This window comes from Mirounga leonina, unplaced genomic scaffold (assembly GCF_011800145.1).
Source record: "Mirounga leonina isolate KUSES-001 unplaced genomic scaffold, KU_Mleo_1.0 Mir_174, whole genome shotgun sequence".
Classification (NCBI taxonomy): domain Eukaryota; kingdom Metazoa; phylum Chordata; class Mammalia; order Carnivora; family Phocidae; genus Mirounga; species Mirounga leonina.
The window spans coordinates 41,942,521-41,963,358 of NW_023270451.1; the positions used below are offsets into that span (position 1 = coordinate 41,942,521).

General features: G+C 42.4%; 1 long non-coding RNA gene across 2 annotated transcripts in view; it reads left to right on the forward strand.

The window, feature by feature from the left end:
• Window positions 1-5,573: 5,573 nt before the first annotated feature.
• Window positions 5,574-20,838, forward strand: part of LOC118020892 — a 77,988-nt gene continuing 62,723 nt past the window's right edge. For both annotated transcript variants that reach the window (XR_004682046.1, XR_004682047.1), the window contains exons 1-2: window positions 5,574-5,615; window positions 7,758-7,817. This is a non-coding gene — a long non-coding RNA (uncharacterized LOC118020892). The remainder of the gene's footprint in view (window positions 5,616-7,757; window positions 7,818-20,838) is intronic.

Genomic DNA, 20,838 nt, shown 5'->3' on the forward strand with positions numbered 1-20,838 from the left:
GATGCTCTGGGAGGGAAGAGATACCTCACCTGTGTAGCCACAGGACTGCCTTAAAGGCAAAGGGAGTTGGGGAAAAACTGCTTAGAGCCTTGAGACTGAATGAGGTTGGAGGTGAGGGCCCAGGAAGAGTTGGAAGTGTGAGTTTCCATTTTAAGTGTCTGGAGCAGACCCTCTTCAGTTATTTTACTGGTGAAGAAAGGGAAAGAGAACAGGGAAGAGACATGACCAAATTTCTGGCGTTTTTCATTTGTTTACTTCTTCATATTTTCTCTCGTTCCAAAAAGGAATTAACTTAAATATAGTCCTGAGTAAACATGCGGCAGCATGATTTCACTGCCGGTAGAGATGGGACTAGAGTGAGACTTTCCTAAACTTTAGCTCTCTTATTAAGTGTTCTGAGGAGGTTGGGAAGCTGAAGGGACTCCATTTTAGAAAGGCTCCATCTCTGCTGGTTTTCTGTTAGGACCTACTTACTCATGTTCCATATTTTGCCTCTGAGTAAGCCAAAGAAGCTATGTTCCCACTTCAAGGGGGAAGCAAGACCGTTAATCGTTCTCTGGGTTTTGTCTTAGGCTTCAAAACATGGAAGAAGAGACGGATCCCTAACATGTTCCCAGATATTAATTTCAAGCAAACCTCAGCTGACCCTGGCATCAACACTCCTACTTTCAGTAATTTACGGAGTAACACCTATTGTTCACCTGACACTAGCCTTTGACTGGACCCTGTCCTCGATTCCTGAAGCAACATGTACCCTAGACCCCTCTCCAGTATAAACCCCTCACCCCAAGTGATGACGAGACTCACTCTCCTTTCCTCCCGAGTCTCCCAGACACTCTGTCTGCTACCCTCTGTCACTCACGCTAGTCAATAAACTGCTTTCACTTTCTCTGGCTTGCGTTTGATTTCTATCATGTATAAAGCCAGGGACTCTCTTGGCTGGTCCTGTGGGACCCTCCCTCTGGGTCCTTGGACTCAGCCTGCCCGCATCACTGAATCTTGCAAATCTATCTCCACAAAGAGTAGTTTTGCTGCCTGGCTACTCCATGGTTACCAGGTGGTAGACACAACTATACACAGCACCAAGCTATCTTCCAGCAGAAGAAACGGGAAGCGCTTCGGTGTGTCCCTTATTTTGGGGCAAGGAAGCACTTCCCAGAAGCCCCCAGCAGATGTCCCCTCCCATGACATTGGCCAGGACTGATCACATGTTCTTTTCTCAACCAAGCCCCTGACAAAAGAACAGGTTGATTGTAACAGATTTGGGATTTACTCCTGGGCCACAAGGGAGAGGACTGTCTTGGAGGGATTGGGGAGTTGAAGGAAGGGGGTGCAGAACGGCAGAGTCAGCTGCAAGAAAGACACATAAAATGAATATTGCAGAATGGTTGGGAACACAGGCTCTGTTGGGAGCAGGCCTACTTTCCCATCCCATCTCCATCCCTTCCTGCTGGTTCCCCTGGGCCTCTTGTAAGGCTTCCATAAGCCTCGGTTTTCAGGAGAGCAGAAGGGTTGTTGTGGCAAAAATAAAGTGATTTAGATAAAGGAGTAGGCATAATGTTTTGCACATAGTAAGTCCTCAGCAAATGTTTACTATCGTTGATGTTATCAATAAAAATGACCTAGCTCCTGCTCTAGAGGAGCTCACAAGGAGTCCCCATGTAATAACTGACGCTGTCACAAGGCAGGAGGTGACTTCTTGCTAGGGAGTGAGTTCTCCTCTCCTTCTATATGCCAAAGGAGGGAGGGAGGCTCTGTAAGGACTGTTTTTCCTTCTGTCCAAGACTTGCCTCTATTCCCACCTGGATTGGGAGAGAGGTTGCGCACAGTGATGCGGCCTCGTCCTGGTGGCAGGTGCACCCTAAGGCCTGGGGAGCAGGGAGCCGCCTGCTGGCTCAGGAGGCGCAAATGGGGGCATTAGGGATGCTTTCGTCCAAATTAATCACCAGGCAGGGCGGGCGGGGACCAGTGGGGTCCAGCCTCTTCCATCAGGGTTCAAGGTTACGAATCCCATCCACCGAGGACTGTTTTCCCGGCATTGCCATACATTAATGAGACGACAGTTAAGAGGCAGGGCATTCGCTTAACACTCACGAGCACATCTTAGCAGATCTGCAGTTCTCGGCCGCCCCCGCCCCCGTTTCTCTTCCCAAACGGCCTCCCCCGCGGCCCTCGGAGCCGGCGTGGGGCGGGGGTCCCGGGTCCCGGCGGCGCGGGGGCGCGGGAGGAGGAGCCGGCCCCGCCGCGGGCCGTTCGTCAGGTCGGGCGGCGGCGGCTCAGCGGAGGCAGGCGGCTGAGACGGGCGAGCCATTTGCATTCGCCAGCAGTCATTTTTATACGCGGAGGTAATGAAGTTGTCAGCGGCGCCCGGAGTGTGGCAGAGCCTGATATTCAAATCGACCTGCCCGCCTCGCCCAGCCTCCCGCCCCCGCCCCCGCCCCCTGCCGCAGGCCGGCCCGCGAATCCCCGGATGAGCGCGCGCCGCCCGCCCCCTCCCGCCGGCCGCCGGCGCTTTGTCTGCCCGCCCGCCCCCGCCCCCCGCCCGGCGGCCCGCAGCCCCGCAGCCCCGCAGCGCCGCAGCCCTGCGCCTCGCGCGCCCCCCGCCCCCCGCCCGGCCCCCGGCCCCCGCCTTCGCCCCCTTTCCCTTTCTTTCCCCGCGCCTTTGTCTCCGCCTCGCTCCCCTTTGTGTCCCTGGGAAGACTCGGCCTCGGATACCAGCGACCCCGCCCGGCCGGCTGTCGGTGACCCCACAGGCCCCCGGGACGCACGGCCCGCTGCCCTGCGGACAGCACGTTTGGGGAAGAAGTTAGTGGCAGTGAGGCCGCCACCCTCACACTTGGCACCTTGCCCGCTCCCTTTTCCTTCCCCCCGCAGCTCCCCCTGTCCCCTTCACCTCCAAGAAGGAGGCCCTACTGCTGGCACTATCACTTTGGCCTAAAGTAGTTTTTCTCCCCTTTCCGAAAATGCATATTTGCGGAGCATAGCCGCCCGCTCTGGCTGCTAAGAAGAGGCTGATCAGCGGGTGCAGCGGCGCTGGTAAGGAAATGAGGTGGAGAGAGAGACACACACGCTGGCTCTGAGATAGGTCGTTGCCGGCGAACATTGAAGCTACTGGGATTCATTTTCCTGGGCCTCTGTCGCTGTGCGTGCACCGGGGCAGCCACTGGCCGCATGTGGCTCTCGAGCACTTGGAAATGTGGCTAGGCTAGATCGAGATGTGCCGTCGGGGCAAAATACAGTCTCTATGAGAAAAAAGAATGTAAACTCCCAATTATTTAAAAATACTGCTTGGATATTGAAAAGATAGTATTTTGGGTGAAGTAAAATATATTATTAAAATCTGTTAATTCTGTTTCTTTTGACCTTTTCAAAAAGTGTGACTACAAAGAACATGTAAAATGACATTTGTGGCTCACATTGTGTTCCTGTTGGACAGTGCTGGTCTAGAGCCTTAAGCCCCAAGGAGCTTTCCTCTAGCCATGTCCTCTCACCTGCCTGCAGGTGCTTTGGAACAGGGCAGGGACAGAGGGCAGTATCGGACGCCCAGGAAAACAATTAGAAAATCGTCGGGATTATTACTGAAACACCGAGGAGCAGCAGAGGCTTAGATTGCGTGAACTCGCTGTCCCGCTCCCTTCGTTCACTGTAAGGAGAGCCCCGCACTCCCACCGCAGTCATGCCACAATTCCAGGGCCCAGCCGTCTGTGTGTGAAGTTGGGCCTCTAGGAGTGGTTTGTGCCTTTTAGGAGTTATTTGTCGCACACTAAACTTGCTGACATGCCGTTTAGAAGAGTGAATACTGTGTATGCACTGTAACTACTATTTCATAAGGATTTTTGGTGTACATTGTTCCTCAGCATGGCAGGCTGCAGAGTAAGGGCTCCCCGAGTATGCATTGACACGATGCGCTGCAAATGATCCAGGCATGGGGGCGTCCCCAAGTGTGCCCTGACTCCACGCTCGGCCGTGGCTCCTACAGGGCTTTTATGGCGCAGCTTGCCAATGATCCGTGCATTAAAGACTCCCCAAGTACACATTGGCACGACAGACTGGAGTTGTTTGGGTCTACCATGGCAATGATCCGGGGATAATGGCGGTGTCTTACGCACTTTCATTGAGGTTGGAGTGCTCCTGGTCCTAACGGCAGAACCGGAACTGCCCCAGTTAAGTCCCATTGGGACTCCTGGTGCAGAGTGCATGGGTCTTTGACCTCCTGCATCATGACGCTGGCACTGCTAACACTTGTTGATGTTTTCACTGACGCGATTGAGTTAGCTTTTTTTTTTTTTTTTTTTTTTCTTTTTCAAACGTACTTTTGTAATTCAATTCCTGGATTGGGTGGGGGGAGTCCATGTACTGATGGTTTCATCTGGTTAATAATAAGCTGAAGACCTCGGAAAGGTCATATTTAAAGTGTAAAAGAGGTTTAGAGAGAGTAAGTTTGGGAGATGCATATGACTTTCAGAGTTAATATGGAATAAATAACTTCAGTCCTGAGAAAAATCTAGTTGGCTAAACTGAAATAGATAAAACAAGAAGGTGGTAAAAAGATGGAAGACACTTCTAGAAATCATAAAAATCATATATTTTATAGTAAAGTAATTCAAACACTGCCAGAGTATGAACTAAAAAAATAAAATTCTCTGGTTTCTTTCTGACTTCTATACCAGCCATTGTTATAACCTCTGTTAATATTTTGGGTATATCCTTTTAGTAATTTGTATACATATACAAATATATGTATCGTTTGTTTGTTTACACAAATGGGATAATACTAAACAATACCCTTCAGTGCTTTGAATTTTGAGTTAATAATATATCAAATGTCTCTCCTCAGCACATTTAATCTCTTGCATTCTTTGTAGTGATTGCATGGAATTCCAGGGTATGGATGTAACCTTTTTTTTTTTAATTTTTATTTATTTATTTATTTGAAAGGGAGAGAGAGAGCATGAGCAGGGGGGAGGGGCAGAAGGAGAAGCAGATTCCCCACTGAGCAGGGAGCCCGATGCGGGGCTCGATCCCAGGACCCCAGGATCATGACCTGAGCTGCAGGCAGTTGCTTAACCGACTGAGCCACCCAGGCGCCCCTGGATGTAACCATTTAAAAATTTATGTTATTTCAGCCATTGCTGCAACGAATATACTTATACATTTGCAGATTTGTGCAAATATGTTCGTAGGGTAAATTTTTAGCAGTGGAAATGCTAGGAAAAAGAGATGTACATTTAAAATGTTGATGCATAGGGGTGCCTGGGTGGCTCAGTTGGTTAAGCGACTGCCTTCGGCTCAGGTCATGATCCTGGAGTCCCGGGATCGAGTCCCACATCGGGCTCCCTGCTCAGCGGGGGGTCTGCTTCCCCCTCTGCCCTCTTCCCTCTCGTGCTCTCTGTCTCTCATTCTCTCTCTCTCTCAAATAAATAAATAAAATCTTTAAAAAAAAAATGTTGATGCATATTTCAAGTTGGCCGCTAGAATGATTGTACGGTCTTTTTTTTTTTTTTTTTAAGTAGGCGCCCTGCCTGGAGCCCAACACAGAGCTTGAACTCATGACCCCGAGATCAAGACCTGAGCTGAGATCAAGAGTTGGATGCCTAACCGGCAGAGCCACCCAGGTACCCCACAGAAAGATTATACTGTCTTATATTCCAACTAACAGTATGTGTGCCTATTTTCCCACTCCAGGCCAATACAATGATTATTTATCATGGGGGACACTTCTAATGTGTGCGAGTGAATTTTCCCATCATGTTTTCTGCACAACTTTATGGTGAGAGCCCAGCCCTGGGGGCTGTGATAAATGCAGTGAAATGCAGAAGTCAGACTACAAAGTAGGAAGTCCTGTTAGTCAAGATAAAAAGCGATTGCTCCACAAAACACACCAAGATCAGTTGAATTTTATAATAGTATGGGAGAGTTGGAATTAAATCACGTTAATTCATCATTCAGGAAATATTTGCTGAGAAGTTGTAAGTGACTTTTCCACTGGATTGTAAGCCCCTTGAGAGCAAAAGTTTTGTCATGTTATCTTTGTGGCTTCTACAGATTTATGGAGTGAGGCCTGGCCTCGGGTTGTTTTTATTGTTGTTACTGTTTATTTGCTTGTTTTAATTTGGCCATTTATTGTCCACTGCATATGTGGCTATATACCAGGCTCTACCTGAGGCTGGGGATTCAAGATGGCTGACACTTAATTCTTCTAGCAGCTCACAGGAGGAGACACAGGGGAATGTAAACCAGTCTGAAAATTCACATAATATGGGCAAAATGAACAATAAGCAACTAACTCTGATGGAGTAAATAGTTTCCTCAAAGTTTATTTGAGCTGGGTCTTGGAGGATGATTAGGGAACCGTTTCCATAGCAACAGGGTAGGATTTCTAGACAGAGGAAACCACAATTGTGGTTGTGGGAATGCTGGTGTGAATGGCTCACAGAGAGGAAGGGGAGCAGAAAGGAAAGCGCTGCCTACTTCCGAGGAGGCATTGAGTCAATCATTCTGGAGCATGAAGGGAGTGAGGCATAAGGAAGAAGTGGGGTTCTCACTCAGGCTCTAAATCTGAATTGCAGTGGGGCATTCAAAAGTCATGGAAATCCTCTAGCTTCAAAGTGCCACATTTGTAAAATGGAACATGTAGGCTACATAATTTCTAAAATATTTCTAAAATTCTATCGCCTTTGAGCTACAGGATTTGAACTTGCCTGCAAGGACTTTATTTATCTTTTGTTCTGTGTGCCAAGGTGCACTGTGTGATATTTCAGGGTGTTCCTTTAAGATGGTAGGAAGTGGCTTGTTGTAATTTGCTGGAACTAACTACCATGGCCACTTACTGTGATCTCAAGACTGCATATACTTTTTAGTAGTCCCGCCCCCGCCCGCAAAAGATACTAATGAGAATGAAGAAGAAAACAAAACAATAGCAGGCAGTGTAAATCTTTTGATAATTACTCTTCGGATGTAACTAGATCATATCTTTACTGGAAGTTGGACAGACACTGCTTAAATTGTTTCTCCGAAGTATATTGCGGAGTTGGATGTCAAGTGTCCTGTTTCTTGGATTCATACGCTGAATAAATTTCATAAGATTTGATAAGCATGCCATCCATGTCCTTGTCTGTGGCAGGGTGAAACTTTGGACTAAGGCAACATCTAAAGACAGAGAGAACCCTGTGGCTTTTTTATTAGAGACCTCCCTCCAAGCTGATACCAGTACTCTTTGAGAATTATTAGCCAGTTCATCTTGCCCAAAAGAATGAGAGACTTGGTTTAAGTCTGTGCTGACTTCCAGATGAACTTTACGTAATTCCCCTAATTTTTAGGCTCAGGGTTTTCCACGTTGTATTTGAGGCTATCTAGAAGAAAACAAAATAAACACAAGCAGACTTCCCCTAGGACCAAATATGTGGCACAATAACATCTCTTGTGACCAGTGACTAGCCTAAGATTAGGAAGTTAGATGAAATGATTGAATTATGGAAGAAGGATGTCCTGTCATCCCTACTGGTCCCTGTTCAGTGTCTTGAATTTTACAAATGAAAGCAAGAGGTCTGAGAGCCTCTGCTGAAACCTCACAGGGTTGAGCCATCTGCCCCACATGTTGATGTTGGGGATTTACAACAAAGTTTCCCATGAGATCACCTCTTATGTGGAATCCTTGGCAATGACCTCCAAGAGGAACTCCTGACAAACCAAATTTGCTATTTTCATTGGCATGGAACAAAGCCTGGGTGATGAGAATAAATTTCTAATTTTCTCAGATATCAAACAGAAGCACAAGGTTGTTGAGAGTATGAAGAAAGAGAATTCTTACTGTGTAGGTAAGTAGGTGGCAATCACTAATCATTGTTGGGATTTTGGGGACATGCAGTCCTTGTTCAGACAACAGTCTTTCATAATGATTTACTCCCAGATTCCATGAGGAGAGTAAACATTGTTTTGAAGGAATGGTCATTGTGGAAGAATGTGTCCCTTAACCAGTATGAGGTAGAGCAACTGGCAGAGCACGACATATGTTCTTCAGGTATCTGGAGCTCATGTATTTGTATACCAGCAAAGACCAGAAGGTCCAAAAGTACACACCTGAGAGTCGTGAGCAACAGGTAAATGCTAGTTGTGAGGGCCTGACTGGTAAGACATCACCCTGGAATTTTTTCATGGCCATGATTTACCAAGATTATTGAGATTAACTTCATAGTAGTTGTATAGTTGATATTTCTGAAACTCTGTTGTGATTGTGAAGTTTGATTCCTTCTTGGGGAAGCTTGGGAAAGAACAAAATTATATCACCTAGAATTGATGTCCAAAAATTTTTATATGCTTATGATCTAGCAAAGTAACTAGATCATGTCTAGGTTGTCAATAGGAACTAATCAAATGATGAATGAAGAAGGAAGGAAGGACTCAATGTTAGATAAAATATAAAAAGGTAACAGAATTATTTTTACCTAGTATGACAATACCTACTTATAAAGAGAGAAATTACTGCAAGCCTAAATATGTAGGTGGTAGGACCTAACTGCTTGTCACTAAAACATGAAAAAAGAGAAAAAAATTAGAAACAGTGATCAATTTCTAAGGCCATCACATCCTTCGAAAAACCTAATTATAGGAAGATCTCTCAGAGTAGACCTCATTTAAATCCAGACGTGTCATCAATTGACTTGAAATCTTAAGTTTCTATTCCAACAAAATAGATTTGAATAAATCACACATACCTTGTGAACTGTACTAGTGTCTCAATACTTAAAGCCTGTGAAGCTCCTAACACTGAAATTAAAACTGAGGAGGAGGGAACGAAGAGCCAATAGAAACTTGGAAAAGTCATTCCAAATTTATGAAATAAAGAACAGATTGTCAAGATAAAGCAGGAAAGTTCCATTAAGGAATTCAATTTTTTTTTCACCTTAGAAGACATATATGGCATCTTCAGTAAATGAAATTCGGACTATACGCAGAAGATTGAATTCCTACAAAGGTCATTTAACTGCAGAAGACAGAGCCCATACTTCACATCATAGAGCAATGGGGAATGCAATGTCATACACAGAATTGGTTTTCTGGCATAAAATGTAAGAGAGCTTGAGGATAAAACCTAGATAATAAGTTTTATTTGGCACCAACATTTTAACATCAGATCTTAAGAGGCCACCAAAACTAGGAGACAGAGAAAGCAATTCTTCAATGGCCAATGGAGCTGCTTTAAGAAGCACCAGATCTTTCTTCATCTCCTGCTGAATTCAAGACAGTCTCTCAGTGTCCTTTTTTGCAGGGTAAAATGTTCTGTAATTGGAGGTGCTACTATGATAGTTTTCGAAGTGAGATTAACAGGTGAGACACATCAAGACGCTTGTTAAATTTTAAGGGCAAATTCCTTTACCCCTTTATCAGCAGTAAAACCTTCCCAGATGATTCTTAAGCACATCCAACTTTGAGACCTCCTGTGGTTAGGGTTGCAAAGTGTGATCTAAAGTGATTGCTCTGTTCCTTTAAATATTGAAAGTTATATATTGGAGGAAATAGGCATGGTTAAACAAATATTTCATTTAAAAAATAAAAAGTTTTATTATTTTTCTTGGTAGAAAAATGGTATATGTTCACTGTAAAAAAACAAGTGATTTTTTGGGAAAATATAAAGAAAGTATTTTATACACTCTTTAGATTAGTGATATTAACTCTTTGCAAATCATGTTTGTTGCAATTATTTTTCTGTTCGTCATTTGCTTTTTTTTATTACAGGGATTTTACATTTTTTTAATGAAATAAAATGTATCAGGTTTTCCCTTTTCATTTCTGGCCTTTGACTCATGATAAGAAAGACTGCCATTTTTCCTGGATAGTAAAAATCTTTATTCTTTTTTCCGCTATTACTTTTACAGTTCCAATTTTTACATTTAAATTGTTGATCCCTCTGGAATTTAACTCAGTATAAAGAATGAGACTAGGATCCAGCTCTATTTTTTCCAAATGGCTAGCTAGTTTTTTCAAGATCATTTCTTGAATAATTTATCTTATTCCCACTGATATAAAGTGCTGCTTTTATTATGTACTAAATGTCCATATATACTTTCTGGGCTCTGCCATGGTCATTTGATGGCTCCGTACATTTCTGTGCCAGGACCACACATTTTAATATCTCATTACTATTCATTTTTAGAATTTTTCTGGCTATTTGAGTGTTTATTCTTCCAGATAGATTTTAGAATCATTTTTTAAGGGTTCAAAGAAGATCCTTTTGGGATTTTCATTAGAATTGCATTTTATATATAGATTACTTTGGGGGGAGAATTGGTTTCTTCACAATTCTGAGTCTTAGGTGAGAATGTCCCTTTGTGAGTGTGTATCACAGATTTTGCCTGTTTCTCATGATGTTTGTTTCTGGGTGTTTTGTTGGTATTATGATTAATCATATGGTTCTTAGGTATGTGCTACCCTCTGCCATTGACTGTAAGCTCAGAGCTGGATTGTGTTCTAGGGAGTTGCTATGCAATAGAAGCCTACCAAGTGGATCTTTCACGTAACTTCCAGGTTGCCATGAGGGTAAATTCTCCTCTCTAAGCTTCTTTTCTCCATCTGTAAAACAGGAAACCTGGCAAGAATCTGTAAGCATCAGTGATGCTACCTGAATCACCTTATATAGGGCTTAGCACTTAGTGAGTCCTCAGATATGGGAACTATTTGAGGGCCAGGTTAAGCAGTTCATTTCAGAATTCCTCACAAGGTTGAGTTACCTTGAAGCCTTCAAAAACATATCCATAGCCCGCAGATTTTTAAAAACTGCTCTTCATGGTGTGCCTGGGTGGCTCAATTGGTTAAGTGTCTGCCTTTGGCTCAGGTCATGATTCCGGGGTCCCAGGATGGAGCCCTGCCCGGGTCAGGCTCCCTGCTCAGCGGGAAGTCTGCTTCTCCTTCTGTCCCTCCCCCTGCTCCTGCTCTCTCTCTCTCTTCAATAAATAAATAAATCTTTTTAAAAAAAGCTCAATAAAAGCACTGTTCTAACACCCTTCCTTCCCAGCACCCCCACCCCCCATGATAGCATATTTGATGTGAATAGGAGATCTCATACAATGACTCTCTAGTTCTGAGCAAGATCATTGCTGAAAGGTTTGGTCCCAGCCGCATCGCAATGGGAGGCCTGATTCTATCTTCTTACACTGTTAATTAATGGTTGCTTAGGGAATTGGGGGAGGGGCTTCAATGTGTTAATGGCTTAGAAAAATACATCTGAGGTACACAGACCATTTGGAGTACCCAGTTAAGGATGATTTGCCACCTATAGGAGAGCTTAAAGAAGGCTTTCACAAACATGGGCATTCAGCTAAACCAGTAGTTAGCCCCACATTCTTAGTGGCATAATCACCAGCATAACCAATTCAGCATAATGGCCTGTTAATACTGAAACAATTACTTTGGATAATAAAATAACACTTTTAATTTGCTTGACACCAAATTCGACCTATGTGGATCATCTGATGGTGAGGTAAGGGGAAAGGGAGTCTGTTGAGTTCTAAATACATTATAAAGCGATAACACTTAATGTACATAATGTACTTCAGGTCTGAGATGCTTTAAATGGCTAAGTGGAAAAATCAGTTATCAGAATATACTGTTGCTTTGGAATTTGCCCAATACTTCATAATTTATGTACTGATTTCCACAAGTTTCTTAGGAAGAAATGGTTAAACCCTGAAGTTGATGTACTTTGATTAAATTTGCTCATTTTATTATTTTTTTTAAAGATTTTATTTATTCATTTGCGACACAGAGATATGGAGAGAGAGAGATCATGAGCAGGGAGAGAGGCAGAGGGAGAGGGAGAAGCAGGCTCCCCACTGAGCCAGGAGCCCGACGTGGGGCTCAATCCCTGGACCCTGGATCGTGACCTGAGCAGAAGGCAGACACTTAACCATCTGAGCCACCCAGGCGCCCCAAATTTGCTCATTTTAAACACCTACTGTGGGAAGTGCTGTGAGAGATACAATCAGTACATTTTTGTTGAGTAAAAAATAATGCCGTGTTCTAGGAGGAAAATGTAAATTAATTGCTTCACGATCTTTATATCTATTTTTCAGACACTATAAACTGTTTTTATTCTGTGCTTTTTTAAATTGAATTTTTAAATATATTTTTTTAAGTTTATTTAAGTAATTTCTACTCTCAATGTGGGGCTCTAAATCACAACCACGAGATCAAGATTTGCCCACTCTTGTTACTAAGTCAGCCAGGTGCCCCTAATTGAATTGTTTAAATTTTCATCCATTGTTTTAAAAATCTTTTGGGAAGTAGGTGAGCTTTAAATCCTAAATATTTCAAAAGCCTCCCTATATATACCTCCTAAGTGGGTGACCAAGGCGGCCATCTATATTTTGGTCTCATAGTTTGTTAGTGTAGGCAAGGACCCTTGTTTTTTCATTTGGAAGGAGAAGAGCTGGGACCAAGCTTCTGAGACACATACCACATATATTAGGGATTCCAGTTGACCTCTTCAGTTGCCTGATTTCAAAGTAATATTCCTAATGCATTGCTGATTGAAATTTGACAATTAATGCCTTTTTGCTAACTATGTCTCTCATTAAAAGGCAAACGCTCCCTGGAAAATATTATGAGTTATTAGTCATTTACAACTTAGAATGAATTTATAACAGTTTTCTTTTTTTAAGTTTTTTTTTTTTTAATTTAACAGCGATAGAGAGAGAGCACAGGTAGGCAGAGCGGCAGGCAGAGGGAGAGGGAGAAGCAGGCTCTCCACTGAGCAGGGAGCCTGATGTGGGGCTTGATCCCAGGACCCCGGGATCATGACCCGAGCCGAAGGCAGACGCTTAACCGACTGAGCCACCAGGCGCCCCGAATTTATAACAGTTTTCTTAAAATAAGGAGATATTAATAAGTATGTTAAGGAAAAAAATTGATGCTAGCTAAAGTCATCTACCAAATTATAATTAAAAACCAGATAGTTTATAGAATCCTTTTTTTAAAAAAAGATTTATTTATTTATTTATTTATTTATTTATTTATTTATTTATTGGAGAGAGAGAGTGCATACAAGTGTGCCGGGGAGAGTTGTAGAGGGAGAGAGAATCCCAAGCAGACTCTGCCAAGTCCGGAGCCCGACGTGGGACTTGATCCCATGACCCTGAGATCACGACCTGAGTCAAAAGCAAGGGTTGGATGCTTAACCCACTGCGCCTCCCAGGCGCCCCAGAGTCCTTTCTTGATAGCAGATATTGATGTGTTAGAGATAAGATTATACCGGATATATCTTACTCTTGTTTTCTATTTAGCATTGTATCTGTTCTTCCAATGACTGTATACTATTCCAGTGAATGGCTTCACCAGAATTATTGTTCTGTTCTTCTACTGTTAGACGATTGCATCTTACTGATTTATAATATGAAACATGCTTTTAGGTCTGCGAACTACCTTTTTATAAATGTCTTTGCTTCCTTTTTTTTTTTTTTTTTTAACTTTGGGCTTTCCTTCCCTGAGATGTACCTGTACATACAAACACCAATCATTGTTAAGTGGCCCTCTTGCCTTTTAGGATTAGGGGGCTACACATAAAGTGTCCTACATCACTGCTGTTCAAAGTGTGGTCTGTGGACCAGTGCATGTCTGTGAACTGTTTGTTACTGGTCCACAACGAGAAAAACACATAAATTGAGAGGAAGTGTTTAGATCTTAAAATTTCATAGTGTTTTGACTTTACTACACCATCCAAGAAGTGGTCAGAAGATTATCTTATAGGATATTGAGCAGGTTGGGTTCTGAGTCTTGCGTGGTGGGAATCTATAGGCATATTTGAACTCTGTTTAATGGCAGATTGCACAAAACAAACAAGCAAACAAACCAGTTCTTCACTTTGCACAGGCTGAGAAGCACTGTCCTAGGTCAGAGTGGAGAATGCAAGCACCCAAGGTCTTGAAAGCTCCATAAACACTCACAGTGGGGAGGATAGGACAATAGTCAGAAGACAGACTTGGTTCACATCCAGTTTTGCTTCCTAATTAGCAATTACTAAAATTACTGAAGTGTTCTGTGCCTTGGTTTCCTCATCTGTAAAAGTAAGAGTAGAATTAACTTTGTAATATGATCCTACAGAGAAATGACTTTGAACATTGCCTGCCATGTATTAAAGGCTTAATAAATGGAAGGTACCATCATTATGTCACTAAACAGCACCCCGAGCAGAAGTTTGGGAAGGATTCCTTTGTGCCTTATTAATTGCAAAACATACAGCTCTCGACTGAACTCCCCCTTTCTGTATGCCTAACCGTGATCCCGGAGCTGTTTGTGTTTATCTTCTACACAGAGTGGGGCCACATCCCCCGCCGGGCAGCCTGGCTCAGAGCTGACAGGCCAGGAAATCTCAGACCCTTCAGAACCCTCATTTCCACTCCTTCCTGCACTGTCACCAATTCATCGAAAGCTCTGAGTGCTTATCTCACGATTGCCAGATGTCCATCTGTTTGGGATTGTCTTGAATTTTACTGCCTTGTCCTGTTTACAAACCACACAGGGCACACAATGGCCCCGTGTCAGTCTGAGACCACATAGGAGACGGGTCTCCACGCCAGCACACCAGGATCTGGTGGGTCTCTCGTCCGGCTCCTACTGTTGACCCGCTTGCTACCATGCAGGCTTAATGTAGCACAAGAGCCAAAAGAGTGTCAGGGTTGATGTTGAAGATTTGGATTTTTATCCTGACTCTGCCACTTACGATCTCTGAGCCTCAGCGTCTTCATCTGCAAAATGGGGCTATAACACCAACCCCACTGTGCAGCTGTGGCAACTGACCGAGAGAGCCTTTGAAAAGTGTTCTGCTGGATAATAAAAGCAACTTTCCTCCCATCCTTCCAGGGTTAGATGCCTTCTCTTTTCCAGCTTTGTGCTGTGCTAAGTGTGCAATGCCTCACACAACGTCAATTTCCCACTAGAGCATATGTTTATAAAGGCAGGGATTTGTCTCTTTTATTTATTGGTCTATCCCCAAGTTTTAGAACAGTGCCTAGGGCTAGTGGATATTCAATTAGTACATGTTGAGCAAATTAATTAAAATGAATTATATAGTCATGTTTTCTGCTGTCTCCTTTAGGAGACTTTCAGCTCTGAGTAGCAGAAAACCCTGACTCAACCTGCTAAACCAGTGAGGACATCTATTATTTCATACAACTAGAAGTTAGAAAGTAGAGAGGTTCAGTGTTTGGTTAATTTGATGGCTCACTAACATCATGCCTGGCCCAGCTCCTTCTCATCTTTCTGTTCTGTCGTTTTCAGGCTCGCTGATCTCATAGTCATAAATGGCTGCTACCATTCCAGGTACCTTATCTGGACACAGTAACATCCAATGGAAATGGAGAGAGCCTCTCTCTTCCTTGGATATCCTTTCATCCAGAAGCCCAGAAACCCTTCAGCTGGCATTTGCTCACTTACACACCTAAGCCAGTCACTGGCTTGGGTCAGTTAGGATTAATCCTGAGTTATGTGTGGGAGGGGTAGAGATCTGAATGGATTCTGGCCTTTGCCGAAAAGGAAGAACAGAGGGCAGCCAACTGGGTTTATCCAAAGACCAAGGATATACTTGGTCTTTGGAGGCTTAGGGGGAAAAAAAAAGAATGATTAAGCAAAAATTAATTAAACAAGTGCACAAACAAGTGTTTATGCTATATGCAAATTAAGGTCTGGGATAATAAGTGAAGAGAGAATTGCATTTTGAGAGTTAGAGGAACGTACCCTACCCAGCTTCTTGATTCAAGTACAAATATGTTTAGGGTTGCCAACTGGTTTATGTCAAAGGGGGTGCTTAAATACAAGATGAAGTAGAGTAAGATATATTTTGCAGTGTTGCAATGTCCCATGGATTAAGTTAGAGAATGGGACCCACTCGTCCTGCTGCGGTATAATCTCACTAATGCATCCTCAGTGAATTCGAAGCATGCACTAATTCACTTGGCCAGGCTAGCTAGTATTCACTCTGGTATTTTCAAGGGAGAAATGGTTTGCAAAGGAAATGAATAGTCCAAGTAGGAGTTTAGGGAATGTGTTAAATTATTCTTAATATTCTGGCATATGAAACCTTGTATGCAAATAATATTTATTGGTTTATTTAAGCAGGTCTCTGGAACCTATACTTGACACATTTAATGGCTTGTGGTTGAGGGTACTATATGCATTTGGAATTAACCAAACCAGTACATTCTAAGATACTTTGTAATGCAAATTCTCTTAATTTGGCCATTGCCCACCCTGCAGTTAGGTTGGATTTGTGGGTTTTTCTTGTGTCTTCAAACCTCAGGTACTTAGTGGTAATTAGACTATAGGAAGCCAGCTCTGGCTTCTGGTGCTGCTCTTGTGAAAGTTGCTTAGGGTCAGCTGTAGGTCCACATTTGGTGGAAGCTGTTTAGGGCACAGAAGCCAAGTGTAAAAGACTGGGCAACCAGACCACCCCTGTGGTGCCAGTTTGGCTACTTATCTGTGTGTCCACAGGTGAATTATACTATCTCTCCATGTCTTGGTTTCCCCATCTGTAAAATGGGAATAATAGTAGTACCTATCTTACAGTGTTGTGGTGATGAATACGTGAATTAGTATATAAAGTTCTTATAACGGTGCTTGGTTTACAAAAAGTATTATAAAAATGTTTTCTATTAATTATCATATTTGACTATATGAATTCAATATGAATAGATCAGTTCATATCTATTGTGATTTAAAGAACAACGTTTGACCAATTACAAGTCACTTTCTTTCTAGGTCCCTTGAAATGCAACCTTTTTCTCAGTGCATGTGCAAATTTTGTCCAGCATGTCTCAGGGCAGTCATATTATAGCTGGATGACATTGGCTGCAACAGAGTTTAATAAAATTAACTACTCAGTTACTTCCCAAGCAGTTTGCAATGATTTTATTGCAATGTATTGTGATGGACATTCTCACTTCTGCCGCCCATTGAGTTAAACATAGTAAACATTGAATATACACTTCCAGCACTGAACTAAGATAAAAATGACTGTTTAGGCTTGAACCAAGTTGATTTACTTTTGTCATCTGCTTAGAAATTATCATTAGTTTGCCAGAGAACCAGAAAGAAAATTGAATAACAACCTATTTTAAAGTAAAATTCTTCTACATGAATTATCCTGATACGGTTTAGGATGTGTCTGAATTTGCCAATGAATTGAGTGATCCTCTGTTTGTCTTCATGGATCTGGGACTTTAATACTCTGCTAAGGCTGTTGGTCTAATGTGGGCATGTAAGTCATATGTTATTATCCATATAGTTCTGAGTGGCCTGAAGCTTATGGGTATTAGAGAGATGCTTTGTATCCCATATTCAAGCTGGGAGTAAAGGGAAAGCAATTGACTTCTTGTCAATTTCTGGAATTCTTTCTGCCCATCCATACAGCAAAGCATTGTCTCATCTCAGGTTCTAGCTTAGTCTGTAAGGGGAAATCAGACATACACAGAACACCATTTATGGCGTTCCCACATGGAACTTTTTAAGAAAAGCCAAGAGCTTAAGGCCTTAGGAAGATACTAACGTGGAGGTTCATCTCTAGCTCCACATGACTCTCTGGATGTCTATGAATCAGTCCTTTCATTGACCCTTTCCAGGGTGAATTTGAAAGCAGAATCTCCTCAAAGTTCTTCCCCCAAATTATAGTGCCCCCAGATTCTGATTCAACATTCCTATCTGTTATAGACCTTCCATGTTTTCCTATGGTACTTATCACAAAATTAGTTGTCCTTTGTATTTCTTTCCCTGAATGTTTGCAGGAATGAGTCAGAGCTTTCTTGTAATATGTGAGCAGCCCAGAGGAAAATGCGGTTATTTTAAGAGCTAGCCAGGAATTCCTTTCAGGGAGGAGACTGTCTACCACCATAATGGGAGCATTTGGCTAAGAAGATAAGGCCTCCAGAGATAGCCTCAACAGTCTGGAGCTAGAGGAGGAGAGAGCAAATTGCTCTGTGAAAGAAGTTTACAGGAATTGTGAATGTGGGAGAGCAGAGGAGAAGGAAGAGGGGAGAGAGACTAAGTAAGGGAGAAAGCAAGATGGTGGCATGCGATGGACCTGATGATAGACTTTTTTTTTTTTTTAAGATTTTATTTATTTATTTGAGAGAGAGAGAATGAGAGAGAGCACATGAGAGGGGGGAGGGTCCGAGGGAGAAGCAGACTCCCCGCCGAGCAGGGAGCCCGATGCGGGACTCGATCCAGGGACTCCAGGATCATGACCTGAGCCGAAGGCAGTCGCTTAACCAACTGAGCCACCCAGGCGCCCCTGATGATAGACTTTTAAGGACATAAAGAGTCCATGAATACTGTCTTTGTGTGGTGTTTTGGCAGAAATCAAGTAAAAGGGGTTACCTTCAAAATCTCGGTTGGCATGGGGCAGCCATAGGATGTGAGAGTCAGTGAGGTCAAGAATCCAGCCCAGAGAAGTCACTGGAGAGAGAAGTGACTATGAAAATAGAAATTCTCCAGAATTCTCAGAAATCTAGGGGAGAGCATCAGACTTCTCACAGGATGTGGGGTGAACACTTGAGCCAGTTTTTTATTTAAATCTCAAAGGAGGTAGTGACCTCAGCTGAAAGCCTTGTTCTGTCTGTAACAGGGACAAAAGTGGTTTTTAGTTAAAGAATTTTTGCAATACTGCTGTAGATATGAATGAAACCTTAAAATAAATTGTATGACTTATGTGTCTCATAAAAAGAAAAGCGTATCCGTAGCATTTTAAAAAGTTATTTTAAAGGATTTCCTTATTCTAATGGATAGAGATTGTCTTTGGATTATATAAATATTCCAAATATTTAATGACGTTATCTGAGACCATGTAGACATTAATTAGAGTTCTGTAATTAGAATTATAGTTATAGAAGCTTCCTCCTGCAAAATAGAGGGCAATATTTCAATATTTCAGGTTTACTGTGCTGTTAGAACACAATACCTGATGCATTTTCATATACCATGGCTTTAATAATTCTTTCTAAGTAACCATTTTGATAGATATTTAATAGTTTTTAAATTAATGTTGGAGTAAAACCCATTTATATTTGTGTTCATTCCAGTCCTTCTTCTCTCCGGGAAAAGAGTCTGTCTGCCTCCTGCACACAGAGCCACCCAAACCAATGATGACACAGAATCCAATCAGAAAAGCAGCATAAAGATGAAAGGTCTTACCAATGAGAAGTGAACTTGCTAAAGTACACCTTTCAATGAATTTGGACAAAACTGAAAAATGTTGTTGATATCAGATCCTTAGGCTGATTACTGAAGTGTTCGATTTTTCAGTATGTCAATTCATCACTGTCTACCTGGTTATATTTAACACTTTCTCCTGTTTCCAGCGTGTCTGCTGAGATAGGCAATCGCTGTCACATGATATCTACCTCTCAGGAAGGTCAGTAGACCATTTGGGGGGCCATGGTTTCTGTCCCCCAGCTGCCTCAATTCTTTCTCAGGTAGTGCTGACAGCAGATGGAGCCTCAATGTCTTGCAGGATCTAAAATATTAATAAGATTAGGGCTTTTATCCTTCAAACAGCTTAGCCTTTCCTTTTAGAGGCTCTGCAAAAATGTCTAATCTGCTAATTTATAACACTGTCTCTCCAGGAAGACCTGCCACCATTCAGACATACCAAAACACCACTTTGTACCAGGGTCCTTCCTTTTCGTTTTGTGCAAGTGCTGGTTCACGTTTTAAATCACTCTCATTTTTCAGAGACACTTGGATGAGTTTAATTCCACTTTGAGATGAGAGGTCTTGAGGTGCGTTTTAATAAATAGTTGATGGGAATACTAGCCTTGGGGGTCATTCTTATATACAAAATTAGGGATGGCGTCTCTGAGGCAGGCTTAACTTTCTGGAAGAAGCAGGGTTTATAAATGCAGTGGTACTCTTTTTTTTTTAAAGATTTTATTTATTCACTTGACAGAGAGAGACACAGCAAGAGAGGGAACGCAAGCAGGGGGAGTGGGAGAGGGAGAAGCAGGCCTCCCGCCGAGCAGGGAGCCCGACGCGGGGCTCGATCCCAGGACCCTGGGATCATGACCTGAGCTGGAGGCAGACGCTTAACGACTGAGCCCCCCAGGCGCCCCCATGCAGTGGTACTCTTGTGCATCGGGTTCGCTCTACTTTGCAGAACGTGGTGATCTGTGGTTTTATTTTTAGAAGCACTGATTAAATTGCAGAGCACTGCTGTGTGGTACCAATTAAAATAACCATTGTCTATTCAACAGTTTTTTTTGTGTGTGTGTGGAAAGCAAAATTCACTTTTCTGCATATATCCTACAAAAAATACATATATCATATGGTGTGCAATTTAGATCTTTTTAAAAGACAGTAATGGTATTAGTTTAGCTAGCCCATTCTAGCTGGGCAATGAGCATTGATTTTGTTAATTAAGAATTTTAGGCTCTGTAAATTTATAGTACAATTACAATTTACTTCATATGGAAGAGTCTTTACCCCATGCCACCATTAGCAAAATGTCCACTTTTATTATTTGCTGACCATTTCAAAGGCAGATGAATTTTAGAGGAAGAGTCACTGTTTCTTCTTTTATATTGAAATATCTCATTAAATGTTAATTGTTGGTCAGCAGAATGCAACCATGAAGACTTTTGACTTAAATCAATCTTTTTCTCTCTCTCTCTTTCTTTCTTTCTTTCTTTCTTTCTTTTCTTTCTTTCTTTCTTTCTTTCTTTTCTTTCTCTTTCTTCCTTTCTCTCTCTCTTTCTTTCTTTTTCTTCCTTCCTTTCTTCCTTCCTTTCTTTCTTTCTTTCTTCCTCTTTCTTTCTTTCTTTCTTTCTTTCTTTCTTTCTTTCTTTCTTTCTTTCTTTCTTT